Source organism: Centropristis striata, chromosome 12 (genome assembly GCF_030273125.1).
Source record: "Centropristis striata isolate RG_2023a ecotype Rhode Island chromosome 12, C.striata_1.0, whole genome shotgun sequence".
NCBI classification, from domain to species: Eukaryota; Metazoa; Chordata; class Actinopteri; order Perciformes; family Serranidae; genus Centropristis; species Centropristis striata.
The window spans coordinates 20,361,371-20,375,073 of NC_081528.1; the positions used below are offsets into that span (position 1 = coordinate 20,361,371).

At 40.3% G+C, this 13,703-nt stretch overlaps 1 protein-coding gene across 2 annotated transcripts in view; it reads right to left on the reverse strand.

Moving 5' to 3' along the window:
- Positions 1-13,703, reverse strand: part of psd2 (pleckstrin and Sec7 domain containing 2) — a 42,083-nt gene that overhangs the window by 15,692 nt on the left and 12,688 nt on the right. The window lies entirely within an intron of this gene.

The following is a 13,703-nucleotide window of genomic DNA, read 5'->3' on the forward strand; positions in this document are numbered from 1 at the left end:
TTCTGTTATTCAACAGTATTGCTATTTGTACTGATTCTAAAACTTTCTTTGGTTGAAGAAGGTCCTATCTGTTCACTTTTTGTGACATAATAGAGCTCGTAACAGCTTGCAACATTTTTCATATAATGGATAAATATATTTCCACCTTCTAACAGAGGTATGGCTGGATAATGATCAATTCGGTTTTACTTATATAGCCCAAAATCATCACCCCAAATTCACAAATCTGCCTGGAAGGGATTTATAGTCTCTACAGCATTATGAAAGCCTCTATTCTTAAAAAAAAAACCTTTATCATGACAATATGCAGTACTGAGCAAAAGTCTTAGGCAGGTGTGAAAAATGCTGGAAATCAGAATGCTTTCAAAAATAGAAATGTTAATAGTTTATTTATATCATTTTACAAAATGCAAAGTGAGTGAACAGAAGTAGAACTAACTCATTCGAATCAATATTTGGTGTGACCAGCCTTTGCCTTCAAACCAGCATCAATTCTTCTAGGGTTTTTTCCACACCTGCCTAAGACTTTTGCGCAGTACTGTATATCATCAAAACAATAAAAAAAATGTCTATCGCTGAATTTTCTATATCGGGTCGAAAAACCATTGCCTCACAGCAGTACTTGTCATTTCAGTACTGAGTTATTTATATTTGTAAGTAGTATTTGTAAGTATTTAAATCACAATGAAGGATACAAAAATAAGCTTTATCATATTATTTCATATTGACCATTTATTTGTTATTAACCAGAAAACATGCCATATTGTGATATATATATATATTGGGTTGTTATATTGAGATATAACTAACTATAATTATCTATATCATGATGGAAAATTTTGGCCATATCGGCCATCCTTATCTAACAGTGCAATTAAAAAGTATAAATATAGTGCAATACAGTGTGCAGACAAAATTTATTTTAAAATTTGCTTCTATTGATAGCCTACATTTAGCAAATATTAAAAAGATCACCCAGCTGCAAACCAAATACCTACGCAACAAAAAATATCTAAATAGTTAAATATTCAGGTTCAGCCCTGGAAATAGAGCCATTACTGCAGACAGTACCTTGTGTCTTGCTCGGAGATACAGTTTAATGAACTAATCAAGCCAAGGCCTCACACTCTGTATAACTGTAAGTGTTATCAAGAGACAGCGAATCAATGCAGAGTATTAATTAGTGCCCTACTTATTTATTTATGACTTAGTGAGGTAGTTTGATTAAGATATTGAGTTGTGTCCTCTGTACTGCATTGAACTGAATAGTCTGCGACACACCACAGTCCATCAGGGGGGAGTTCATTAGCCTATTTATTGTACTTTAAAGGCCCAGTGCTGACTTTTGCAACTTCAGTTTACTGTGAAGCAAGCAACTTTTGATGGCTTCATTAACATTACTGATCTTCTTCACATCTTATTTACAGTGCCCATAATGCATTCATTTCACCCCCTACAGACTTAACATCAAACAGTCAAGCAAAACAGCATGCTACCATCCATGCTCAAAGAAACAAACATAAATGGCACTCCTTTGTATTAATGCAAATCAGCATATATACCTAATTATCTCAATTTTACATAATAAGAAGCAGACTGCACACATGCACCTCCATCAGTCTAATGGGCATTTCCTCATTTCCTGTCTGTGTGTGCATCTGCGTGGCACCGTCAGCATTCTCGCCAGATGATTCAGATGTTTTTTGCATAACCAGATCAGCCCAATTGCATTACCCGAACAAATTCAATACATTACGCGCTGTTGTCGTAAGGGATTTGCTGGTTCCCATGGATACAGCGGAAGCCAAATGTCCTGGCAATGGGAGAAGAGAAGAAGGAAAGGGATTGTCGACTACCTTACGGCTGTGTACCACAATTTTACACTGTGTGGCATAAAGGGACATCCGGAAAAACTGACTAATAAAAAGACTGATGAATAAACACAAACTATTCTTCTATAGTCAGAAGTCAGTCTCCTGCCTTCACATGCTGAATGGCTGACTACACACTCTACCCCTACAGCTGACCTCTACAAAGAGCCCTGATTCCCCTGCTCCAGGCAAGGTTACACTGCCCTGCCTTGACTGGTTCATTAGGCTCCTAGAATCACTCTTCATCTGATCCCTGACCTTGGACCAATTTGCCTTGGGACACACTACAAGAAGCTATTGCCCCGACAACACAGCTCTCAGGGTCACGAGGAACACATAAAGCCTCCACCATGATGAGGTGGGTCATGCTAACTCCTTATCACGGCAAAGCATCGCTGCCAAGAATGACAATAAGATTGCAGATACAGTTGGGTGAAAGCAGCTTCATTTGCAGGGTGCCTGGGCTCATCCTCAGGGACAGGGTGCGGAGTTTGTACATCCGGAAGGAGCAAAAACCACCGCTCTTTTGTCGGGACAAGGAGCCAGTTGAGGTGGTTTGGGGGATCTGATTTAAATGCTTCCTGTATGACTCCCTCTGGAGGTATTCTGGTCATGTCCGACAGGCAGTAGACTTCTCTGGGCAGATTCTGCTCAATGGACTATGTATGCCACCTAACCTGTGAGGAGCCACCTTTGGGACCCATACAAGTAGTGGATAACGGAAAAAAAAATGGGTGGATGGAAATATAAACGTATTGCACAATGACATAAACACACATATGGCCTCACACAAAATAAAATGGGTCTGTGGTAAACCATCAAAACAATATCTAGCCTGGTGTTTGCACTGAAATTGCCTTTGCTTGTCAGACCATATTAATTCACTAGACTCATAAATCATTCAAAGCTCATATCACTCACTGGGCTAAAATGATGCCCGAGCCCCCCCAATTCACTGCTGTCTGGCAATAATAGAACCAACACACACACACAAACTGAACAACAGTGAGAGAGACACAATATGAAGTGTCAGATATCTAGTGCAGGCCTTTTGTGCCAAGATACTTGGCGTCACTGAGGGCCAAGTGGCACACAGTAAACCTATTTGTCTATCTAAAGGCACAATTCTGTATCCCCAGGCCACACATATTCACCCACTGTGACCGCCACTCAGCCTCTGTGTGAGTGTGTCAGAGATACAGAGCATGATGGTGCATGCCAGTGACTCACATACTAATCTCTTTGACTGTGCACCACCCGTACCAACACCTACAAGGTGCGTCTGCGTGTAAGGTGTGTGTGTGTGTTGGTGTGTGAGCAAGGGGAAGGGGAGGATCTTCTTCCATGGGCATAATCAACTATTATGGGTTTAACCAGATAATGTAATTCTGTTATTTCACAGGCTTTTTCTTTCATTTTCACATCCTTTGATCGATGGCTAACTGAGGTAGACATATCATAAGAACACACACATCTTTGTGTGTTTGTGAATGTGTATCAGACAGACCATCTGCTGGGGTTTGTAGATACAATCTCTACACAGAACACTGTTGCAATATTGGACTCTGAAATGTAAAACATTTTCGCTGTTGGGTGATCAACAACAGCCATGACAGTTTTGTTTTTTAAACTGCTGTTCACAGTTGGAAGTACCCATGAAAATATCAATTTAAAACAATTAGGCATCTTTTGTGTGAGTTATAGCTACATTTGTTAATTTAATAATTACAGCTGAAATGATAATCCATCAACTGATTAAAGACTGGACACAAATTAATTAGAAATTATTTTGACCTTTAAGTCATTTGAGTAGGAAAAACCACTGCTTCCAGTTTCTCAAATGTAAGGATCTTTCATACTTATGTCCTTATTATATTAATTACTAAATAAACTAAATATATTTTGGTCTGTTAACATAAGACATCTTCTTGACGTCTGAAAACTTGTGATGGGTATTAGTTGTTATTTTACAGACTTTTTTTATTAACTAAACAATGAAAATATTGATTTGTTGATCATGAAAATAATTCTTGATCATAACTTCTCTTGTACCTGGTAATGTTTGGCTTGAGAAATAAAACCATCACAACCCATAACTCTTGCCTTACTACATGCCATTTTAAATTATAAGTCCTGATAAAGATAAATTGCTAATTTGTGGTAAAATCCTACTAAAACCTAAATCCACTACATTTATTAGCAGGCACTTTAAGTCCCTAAAGGCATACACCTCATATGATAACGATTAAATGTTATCCCAATCTTGGTGTCATAGATAAGTCCCCGTATAAATAGAATAGAAGTACTATAGTGACTGTTTGCCAAAGTAAAGTTACAGTACAGCTACTTCACTATTTCCACTTTGCCACGCAGCATAACGTTAATGTTCCCACCCATTTGGGATTTGTGAAATCTCAAAACAATTCCTGATCTGTAGAAATATGAAACTTACAGGAGTTGCAGCAAAAAGTCGAAGTGAACTTCATATTCCTCTTTCCACATCGTCTCTCGGAAATTTGTAAATCAGCGGTTAAAGGCGCGCTGAGGTCCCACCGCCTCATCATCCAGTAGTCAGTAAAATCTGCATCGGCCCGGTTTGTTATTTCACTTCAAGCCAAATCCGATTTCTTCAAAACGGAAGTCAGGTCAGAGATAATTACAGCCTATTCGGGTGATATATTGGACTGTATCGTTGTTTCATCATAGTGTCAACACACAGGGAGTGTGTTTTAGTTTTTCCTTGAAGTTTGTTGGCTGTGTGAACGCTGCACAGAGGAGAGGATGTTGGGGGCGGAGCCAGCGACTGCACAGACTTTTCCTGATGAATTACTGTTCCTAGCGGTGGCTTCACAATGGCCCTGTGTGTCCCAGCCAACACAACTTCCTCTGCATTTAAGTGAAAGGCTCTGAGCCAGCAGATCAGTTCAATATCAGCGGGACGTCCTGTATTTGGATTCACTTCACTAAGCTGCTTTCCAGCATGTAGTCATTTTATGTGGCTATTTCTGTACATTCCTCCAGGGTATTGCTTCAATATGGCTCAGCAGCCATGGATGCAGGACAGAGTAAAGCCATTTAAAACAGTTTCACCTTGAAAAAAGGTGAAACTATTTTAAATGTCCTATTTTAAATGTCAAATGAGGACGCCAAATTACGCTAAAAAGCTATGATATAATCATTAAAAGAAGCAGAAATGTACTCTATAAAAGTCACTGACTGTCCTTACACCTTTTTACAGACGTCTGCATCAATATAAATAATGTACAGTAATAACAGGGTACTCACGTGGGCTGATTATGAAACAATGGACCTCTGGGCAGAGACATGCACAAGGCCCCATCAGTTGGTGCTTTGTGTCTCTTTGTTGTCATTTTGTTACTTTTTTGGTCGTTTTGTGTTTCTTCGTAATCATGTATCTTTTAATAGTTACTTTGTGTCTTTTTGTTATCATTTTGTGGTTGTTTTGTGATTCTTTGTAGTTGCTTTGTGTATCTTTGTATTCCTTTTGTGTCTCTGTTAATTTTGTGTCTCTTTGTGGTAATTTTAAGTCTCCTTGTAGTTGTACTTGTCTTTAAGTTGAATTGCATCTTTATAGTCATTTTGTGTCTTTTTGTAGTTCTGTTGTGTCTCTTTGTAGTTGCTTTGCGTCTTTCTAGTCTTCTTGAGTCTCTGTAGTTGTTTTACGTCTCTTTGTAGTAACTTTGTGTCATTTTCTAGTTACTTTGTGTCTCTTGCAGCTGTTTTGCAAGTCTGTAGTTGTTTTGTTCTTTTTGTGGTGTTTTACTGTCTCTTTGTAGCCGTTTTATGTTTCTTTTGAGTCTCTTCCTGGTTGGTGTCTATAAGTGATATTTTACAGGTGAAGGCCAGGGGGGACCCTGTGCCTGCGTTCGTTAGGCCCATTCAGTAGTCAACCAGTGGGTACAGAGACATAAAAATAATCCTCACACACTATGTGATGGATTATGCTCCATTACAGACACTATAAGACACACTGACACATCCCTGCATGCTAATCCCTCCTTCCTCTTTTTCATCTTGTGGAAAGAAGAACAATAGAAAAATCAGTGGACAGAGAGGCAGCTGTGGGTTCAAAAGTACAACATTTGTGGGATGAAATGGAAGATGAAAATAGACATGAAGCCCCGGGGGAGGTTTGATTGGTATTTGGACAGACTAGTACTCCACAAGATTCACTGCAACCAGGTTCTGTGCATCATTAGGTACAGACAACAATGACTACATTTCCTTGACAACAACAATAACAGTGAAATTCAGCCAGCCCCGAGACCAGAATCCTTTTTTTTAGACCAAGCAGACGCTGCTGAATACTGATCATTCGTCAGTTTTTTGAGCAGCTGACTCATGGATAACCTTTGTCATTTTGCACACTGTGGATTTTCACAGACAGCAGAAATTATAAAGCTGTTGTAGCACAGATGAGATGTTCTCATGGCAGTCAGTGCATGGGAAAAACTGATTCAGGGTTTTTAAGCAGTTAGCCAAAGGGGGATAAATGCAATAAGTGCTCCTCAGTAACACATGCAGCATATTAAGATGAGCCCTTATTTTGTGCTCCTCAATCAGTCAGCGGTATTGTCATTATAAAGAGCTGTTCAGGCGGCCGTCCAAAATAAAAAAACACACAAGGTCTACATGTGTTTTATGGACTGGGAGAAACCTTATGAGCATCTCTCCCAGGGAGTCTTGTGGGGGACATTGCTCCCACTACAGTTATATAAGGGCCATTTCTACAAGCCATCCTGTCCTTATATAACTGGAGGGAGAGCCATGACTGTAATCTCAGAAAGGAAGTCAAACCTGTTAGTGGGTGTTGGGTTCTTTGTCACAATTTTAATTGTTATTTTTCATGGATAGGATCTCAAGGTGCACTGTCCAGTCTGAGGACTGAGAACTGCTTCTCTGCTTTTTGCAGACTATGTGGTTCTGTGGGCTTTATTATACAATGACCTCAAGCAGCTGGGGAGATTTGCAGTCAAGTGTGAAGCCTGAGGCCACGATTCTCCTCCAGAAAACGGCAGATGACTCTGTCTGGTTTGGGAGAGAGAGGCTGACCCAAGTGAAGGACTTTTAGTCTCAGGACTAAGTTTAATCTCTGGATCTTGTTCATGAGTGAGAGTAAAAAAGAACAAGGATCGACAGGTGGATTGTTGCACCATCAGCAGTAACGCAGGCATTGGTGATCAGGAAGGCGACAATTTTCAGCTCAGACATCCGGAGGGAGCTTGGAGTAGAGCTGCTGCTCCTTCATGCCGAAAGAGGTGGTTCAGGCATCTGATCAGGATGCCTCCTGGCTTTCTTTCTTTGGAGGTTTTCCGGGAACACACTGGAGAGATTATATATCTCATCTTGCCTGGAAACACCTCGACATCCCCCAGGAGAATTGGAAACATTAGGGGAGAGGGACTTCTGGACTACCTTGCCTAGCCTGCTGTTTTACCTCAATCTGGCCAATGATAAGCATTAGAAAATGGATTTATTGATAGACAGATTTTAAAATGGATTTGATCATTTGATAATGATAATATCTTGAACCAGCAGCAGCCACTATTGGTGTTAAAATAAATATCAACAAATCAACCTTGATCTAACTTGACTGAATTTTATTTATGTATCTACAAGACAAACAGAAATATGTGGAATTTAGCCATTGTACTTGTATGTGCCTAAGAAAACCTACTGGAATATTGCCATAACAGCAATAAAGGCTTTCACTTAAAACCACCTCGCAGTAATCTCATGAAATTTAATCGGTTACTTTACAGCTCTGTAAAGTACAATATTGTGGTATGGTTTGTTTTTCTCCCCTCTGTCTCTCTATTGCTCATACATAAACACACATAAAAGAACCCAGAAAACACCTACTCAGCAGCAGACAATGGACAATGGTGACCTCTTTCGGCTGGGTGAGACTAATTGTGTTCAGGTGTAGGATTGTGTTTGGTGAAACACTGAACGGCTTCATGTGACAACAACTAGAGGATGCCTTAAAATTGGCCACTGATTCAAAGAGGAGAACAGAAATAGAGGCGATTTTCTTGATTTTCTCTACTTGTCTAATACAGGAAGTGTTGACAGACGCCTCAGAGGAGAGAAGCCTGTGGTAAGAAGAACCTCATTCAGCCAAAACAGTCATTGGTACAGTAATACTGTGGGATGTGTCATAAAACATAGCGTTGAGCTAAAAATAGACAGGGATAAATCTGTTGGTGCTGAAATTATTCAGTTAGTGTGTGTGTCTGTGGTGAAAGGGTGAAAGAGAGAATTTGTATGTATTACTGCATGTGTTGCAAAAGTGTGTACACATATATTTATGTCTATGTGTGTGACTGTGCATGTCCATATCACTGCCTGACTGAGAGCCAGGAAAGGATAATCTGCAGAATGTTTCAGCAGTGCTATAGAACCGCGCTCAGGGTTTTATTCCCAAAATGACATCCTGAAAGATGTGTATGTGTTTTGTGTGTGTGTGTGTGTGTGTGCAAGTGAGAAACAGAAATAGTGAAAGATTCAGAGTGTGAAAGCTAGATAGGAAAGCTCCCATATTGGCGTCACTGAGCGAGCATTAGGATGTTTGAGCTTTATGCCCATTTTTGTTTACGCATGCATGCTGCTGGCCCGTGTGTCTTTTATGTGTGTGTGCGTTTCTGCACCCGACAGTGTATATGAAAGAGATTAGTCCACACGGCAGAGCTGCTTCTCTGATATGGAAACAACTGCGCCTGGCTTTTATCTGCTCTGCTTTGGCTTAGATCTAGTATGGCTCGCGAGCTTGGGGGGAGGAACACACACTCACAGCATGTCTCCCAAACAGATACACATAGAAACATATGCATGCATGCAAATGTTACGCCAGAATGTGCACATGAGTAAAAAGTATGCATAGATGAAAGGACATATACTTCCAATACCATGACTCTTGAATATTAGTTTTTGCTTTGATGTGACTCTGTGCATAATTGTCATAAATAGCATATCCCCATCTGTCTGCACTCTTTCTCTGAACAGTTCTCTGTGTATGCTCGTTTGTTTGCATGTGTGCTACTGTATGCCACAGGCTGCATTATAATATTAGCAACATTCAACTAGTTGCACTGCAAAAAAGTGTCTAAAACAAGATAAAAACACTAAATCTTAGGGGAACAAGATAAATTAAAGCTGCCAGCAGTGATGAACTGGCCCGAGCAGAGTGCACTGCAAATTATTTGTTTCTTACCAAGATTTTAAAAAACTTTTGATTTAGAAGTGTTGGAAAGTGTATCTTGTTTTAAGAGTTAATTTCTTATTTTAAGTGTTCTTAATTCAAGAAATCTTGTCAAGTGAAATTATCTGTTCATGCAGCAAGATCATTTCCCTCAGATTTAGTGTTTTATCTTGTTTTTAGACACGCTTTTTTTGCAGTGTGGCTCCACTGGTATATCAGCTGGCTATGTGCAGTGGTAAGCTGCTTGACAGACAAATAGACAGAGTGTGATTTCATGGCGGTTTCAGCAGCATCTATGGATTAAGGTTAAGCCTCAACCTCAGTGATGGTTCCCACAGGGCACAAACACAACTGTTAAAGCAACAGATTGATTGACAAACTAAACAAATGACCAAATGCGATTGACAGTCTAATCTAAAATACAACCTAATCGACTGGCTGACAGGTTTTCAAACTACATAATGTACAGTACAGGCTGAAATGTCTGACAATTAACAAGCAGTTTTACTGACAGAGGCACAACAGTATCGCTGTTTGCTTGAAAGAAAGCCTTCACTTCTTATTTCCATGTGTTGGATGGCTTGTCTACAACATCTGAAATACTCGCCAATGTTTCCTATATCCCTGTGGCCAGCTGCCGACTTTACTTCCTTCACCCACTGATGTCAGAATAATCAGCAGTAACAGGGAGAAGATCTGCAGGGAGAGTTTGGCTGAGGTGAGATTAGGTTTCTTTTCTTTGCCCGCGGCATCATCAAAGCTCTGTCTGTTATAGAATCTGAAGCCTGAATTTTAGACTGAGTCTGTATGCACTAAGGTTGTCTAAAACATTGATGCAAGGTTTGAAAGCCATGTGAATAAATCTGAATATTTTAATTCAGTGACAATCTGTGAGTCAGTGGTGTTTACTTTCATTGATGCACCACATATTGACAATACAGTTCAGAAATATATAATATACGATCACATTAACAATAAAAAATAATTAAAATATGGCACGAAGTATTCATGAAGGGCATGTTGGACATGTGTACAACTGATTTATGACTCACTAACAGTTTCTGCAGCATTTTGAGACACATATGGTGATCCAACTGCTTTTACACTGCATGCTAATGTTTTCCTGAAAGCATACACTCTCTCTCCTCTGCTTATTTGTCATTTACATACACTCTTTATCTTGCTGTGTGGCCATGTTAAGATCTGTGTGTCTTGGGAGCAAAACCTCTTTCTTCATACATGCTTATATATCTATGTATCTAGTACATGTGACTTATCTCTAGTGCCACCTTGAGTTGAAATGTTTTAAGTTGTTTAATACTTTAGTTTATGACTAAATATGGACAAAACTAACGACTTTACCATAAAGCTATACTCTGTGTTTAGAGCTAATCAGCTGTTAACATGCAAAAATAAAATAGGAAAAATGTTAACACTTATATGTTGTGTTTCCACTGCATGTTTTGGCTCTGCTTTACTCGACTCACTATGGTAACAGGTCTTTTTCTCTATTTCGTTTTCCACTGCACATAGTACCCGCAGCATTCTCAGCCAATCACCATGGCACTGTGGCATGAAACTGCCGTGACATCATCTTCAATACGACACTCACTGAATCCCATCATTGGCAACCAAACAGAGGAACATCTGCACTTTGTCAATTGTGCAGTGTAGTGTATGGCATAGTTTTGTGGGCCGCCATTTTTAGACAATTTGGGTCAAGTAAATTGAAAAAAAATGCTGGTAGGGTTAGGGTCTTAGTGTTGTTTCCCAATCTCTATTCTGGCTATGCTCTGTAGCTTGTGAACAGGAATATGATTTGGGTAATTCTATCTACTAACAAACAGAAAATCTGGATGACAGGCAAACACATGGACTGACTGACCCATAAAACAACTAAATCTCTGCCAGGTTGACGGACTGACTGACTGACTGACTGATTAACTTGCCATTTTTTATCCATTGCTTTGCAGCTGCTCTGTCCTGCAGTGAAAAAGACTAGTTATCCATGACGCCCGAAGTGCCAAAATGTGTTACTGTGCCAATTCTGTGGCTACCCACCGGGAAGAATGGAGGTAGGAAGAGGAAAGGAATGAAAGATAAGAAGCAGCAGCAGGACAGCACTGTAGGGGAAATGGAAGAGGAAGTGATGCAAAGAAGAAAGGAGGAGGACGGCAGGGGGGTGAGGGGAGGCGAGGATGAGAGATGAGATAAAGTGAGATAAGACAGATAAAGTGGAGAAATGAACACAGAGGCAGGAGGAGAGGTGGAGCAAACAGAGTTGGAGTGACGGAGTGAAGGAGAGAGAAGAAGAGATGAAGGAGGGAAATACACATTGTAATGGATGAGATAATGCATGTCGAAGGTTTTATAGCTTGTATTAATAATTATTTTGCTTTTACACACACATTTTACAGAGGTTGTGAATCATAAAAAGCTTTTAAGATGTGAATTTATAATGGCATGTCTGTCTATTCACTACAAGCTGTGTGTTCTTAAGAGTCCATCCAAAAAAATAAACCCTCCATTTCATTATTAGCATTTTTATCCAAGCTAGTTCAAGCTACTTCAATTCAAGTGGGCTGAAAAGTGAAAAGTAATTCTTTTAACATTATGCACACTCCCTCTGGAGAATATTGTAACAAAACAAACTTTTACTGTGTGTCAACTGGGATTTCAGAATGATGGCTTTTACCTTGGTTGACTTGCACTGAATTGCTAATGCTTGCAACCCCCTTTAATATCCTGAAAAATTAAAGTTGAATGGACATCAAGGACTTCTAGTTTCGTGATAAATTGGATAGTGTGAGTGTCTTTAAAACTTAAAATATCCCTTTAAGACTGACTAGCAGATGTATCCACTCTAGATTTAAGTGCTCAAATGTCTGGCAAGCTGGCTAGCATCGAGCAATAATCGCTCACTTACACACACACACACACACACACACAAAAGTATGTACGCATGCACGCACGCACGCACACACACGCACACACACACACACACACACACACACATTCATTCTAAGACCCTGCTGTGCAGAGGAAAGCTGAAGACGATGATGTCATGACATAAACAATAGCTCATTCAGTTTGGCGCTGGTGGTCAGGAAGCAAGACCGTGCTTAAAGGACAACATCTGTAGACAAGCAGAGAGAGAGTGGGAGAGAAGAGTAAGAAAAGGAGAACCGACATGTTAAATCCACTGTTCATCCTATAACTCATACTGAGCTGTGTGAGCATCGGGAGAGTCGGTGAACAAATCCCAGCAGTTAGCTGATCTGATCATGTCGGAGGTCCGTGCATCTATTCCAGTAACTGAAGCTGTGCAGGGGCTGCAGAGGTGGAGAACAAGCCACAGGGATTGTATAGAAGGCAGCCAGACAGACCTATAGCCAGCCGTAGTTCAGGTTACATGGCTTTTCCCATCTGGTTCCTGTTACCACCTCCCCCCCTTCAGTGGCTCTGTGCTGTCTTCCTCAACCCTCTTTAGTGCTATTAGGGTAATTAAATGTTAGAAAGTACTGTCAGCTGTTGCTAGATTCCCCCACGATTCCTTGGGGTCTATGCAAATGATGGACAAAGTGGATAAGTCAGAGATCCCAGTATAAAATATCAGCAATCATAAATATCAACTGGCTATCATAGAGAAGGATACTCCTGCTGTTTAGTTCATCCAAGTGATTCATTATACTGACAGGCACCCCGTATCTTATTTCCATACTGCTGTGTTAATCTGCCATATGAACCCACCACACCAGTCCTACACATTCTATTTCTGTTCAAAGAAGATCTTCTGTCATGCATAAACCTTATGTAATTTGGCAGTTTATCTCTCCCCACTGTGCAAGGACAATTTAAGCAAAATGGTTGAGGAAAGCAAATGCCTCAGCCACAATCTGCAGGTCTGCTTCATGAACTTGCTCTCTGGATTTACCAGGTTTTCACTACCAACCAAAGGGGCTGTTTCATTTCAAATGCAACAATCCCTCTTAAATAGTGCTTCTGACTCCATAAAAATGTAAAAGCTCTCCCACTGCATCTTTGAATTTCTTTTCAGTAGTGCCTTTTTGTTTGCTTGTTGCTTTTTAAGCCTGTTGTGCGAACATGTAACGTTCACGGTGAAGTGCACAAAGTTATTCAACCATGTACAGTACAGTTTCCCTTCTTCCTTCCAATTACAAAGATATGGAGGCTTTAAGCAGAGAAACATGAGCCTAGTATTTTGTGTTGGTTGGCTGGGTAGACTGGTGAGGGTTGCCTGCCAACTGAGTTTACATGTGTGGACAAATGACTTCCTTTAGAGCCACCAGACTACCACATTTACACCCAGCCAACCTCCCAGCCCCCTCCTCTGAGGGGCCCACAGCTGGGTCTCGCCATGCTCACGCCACCTGCTGGTTAAGCCAAGGTCAAAGCATATCACCATAATTACATTTCAGGACAAGAGTGTGATGTCTAACCAAAGCCTCCACTGCTGGACTGCAGCAGGACACACACTGGAATCTGCCATTAATAATGTGACATTCATCCAACTGTGTTAAACATGCACATACATACACATACACACACACACGGACACACACACACACATACACACACACACACACACA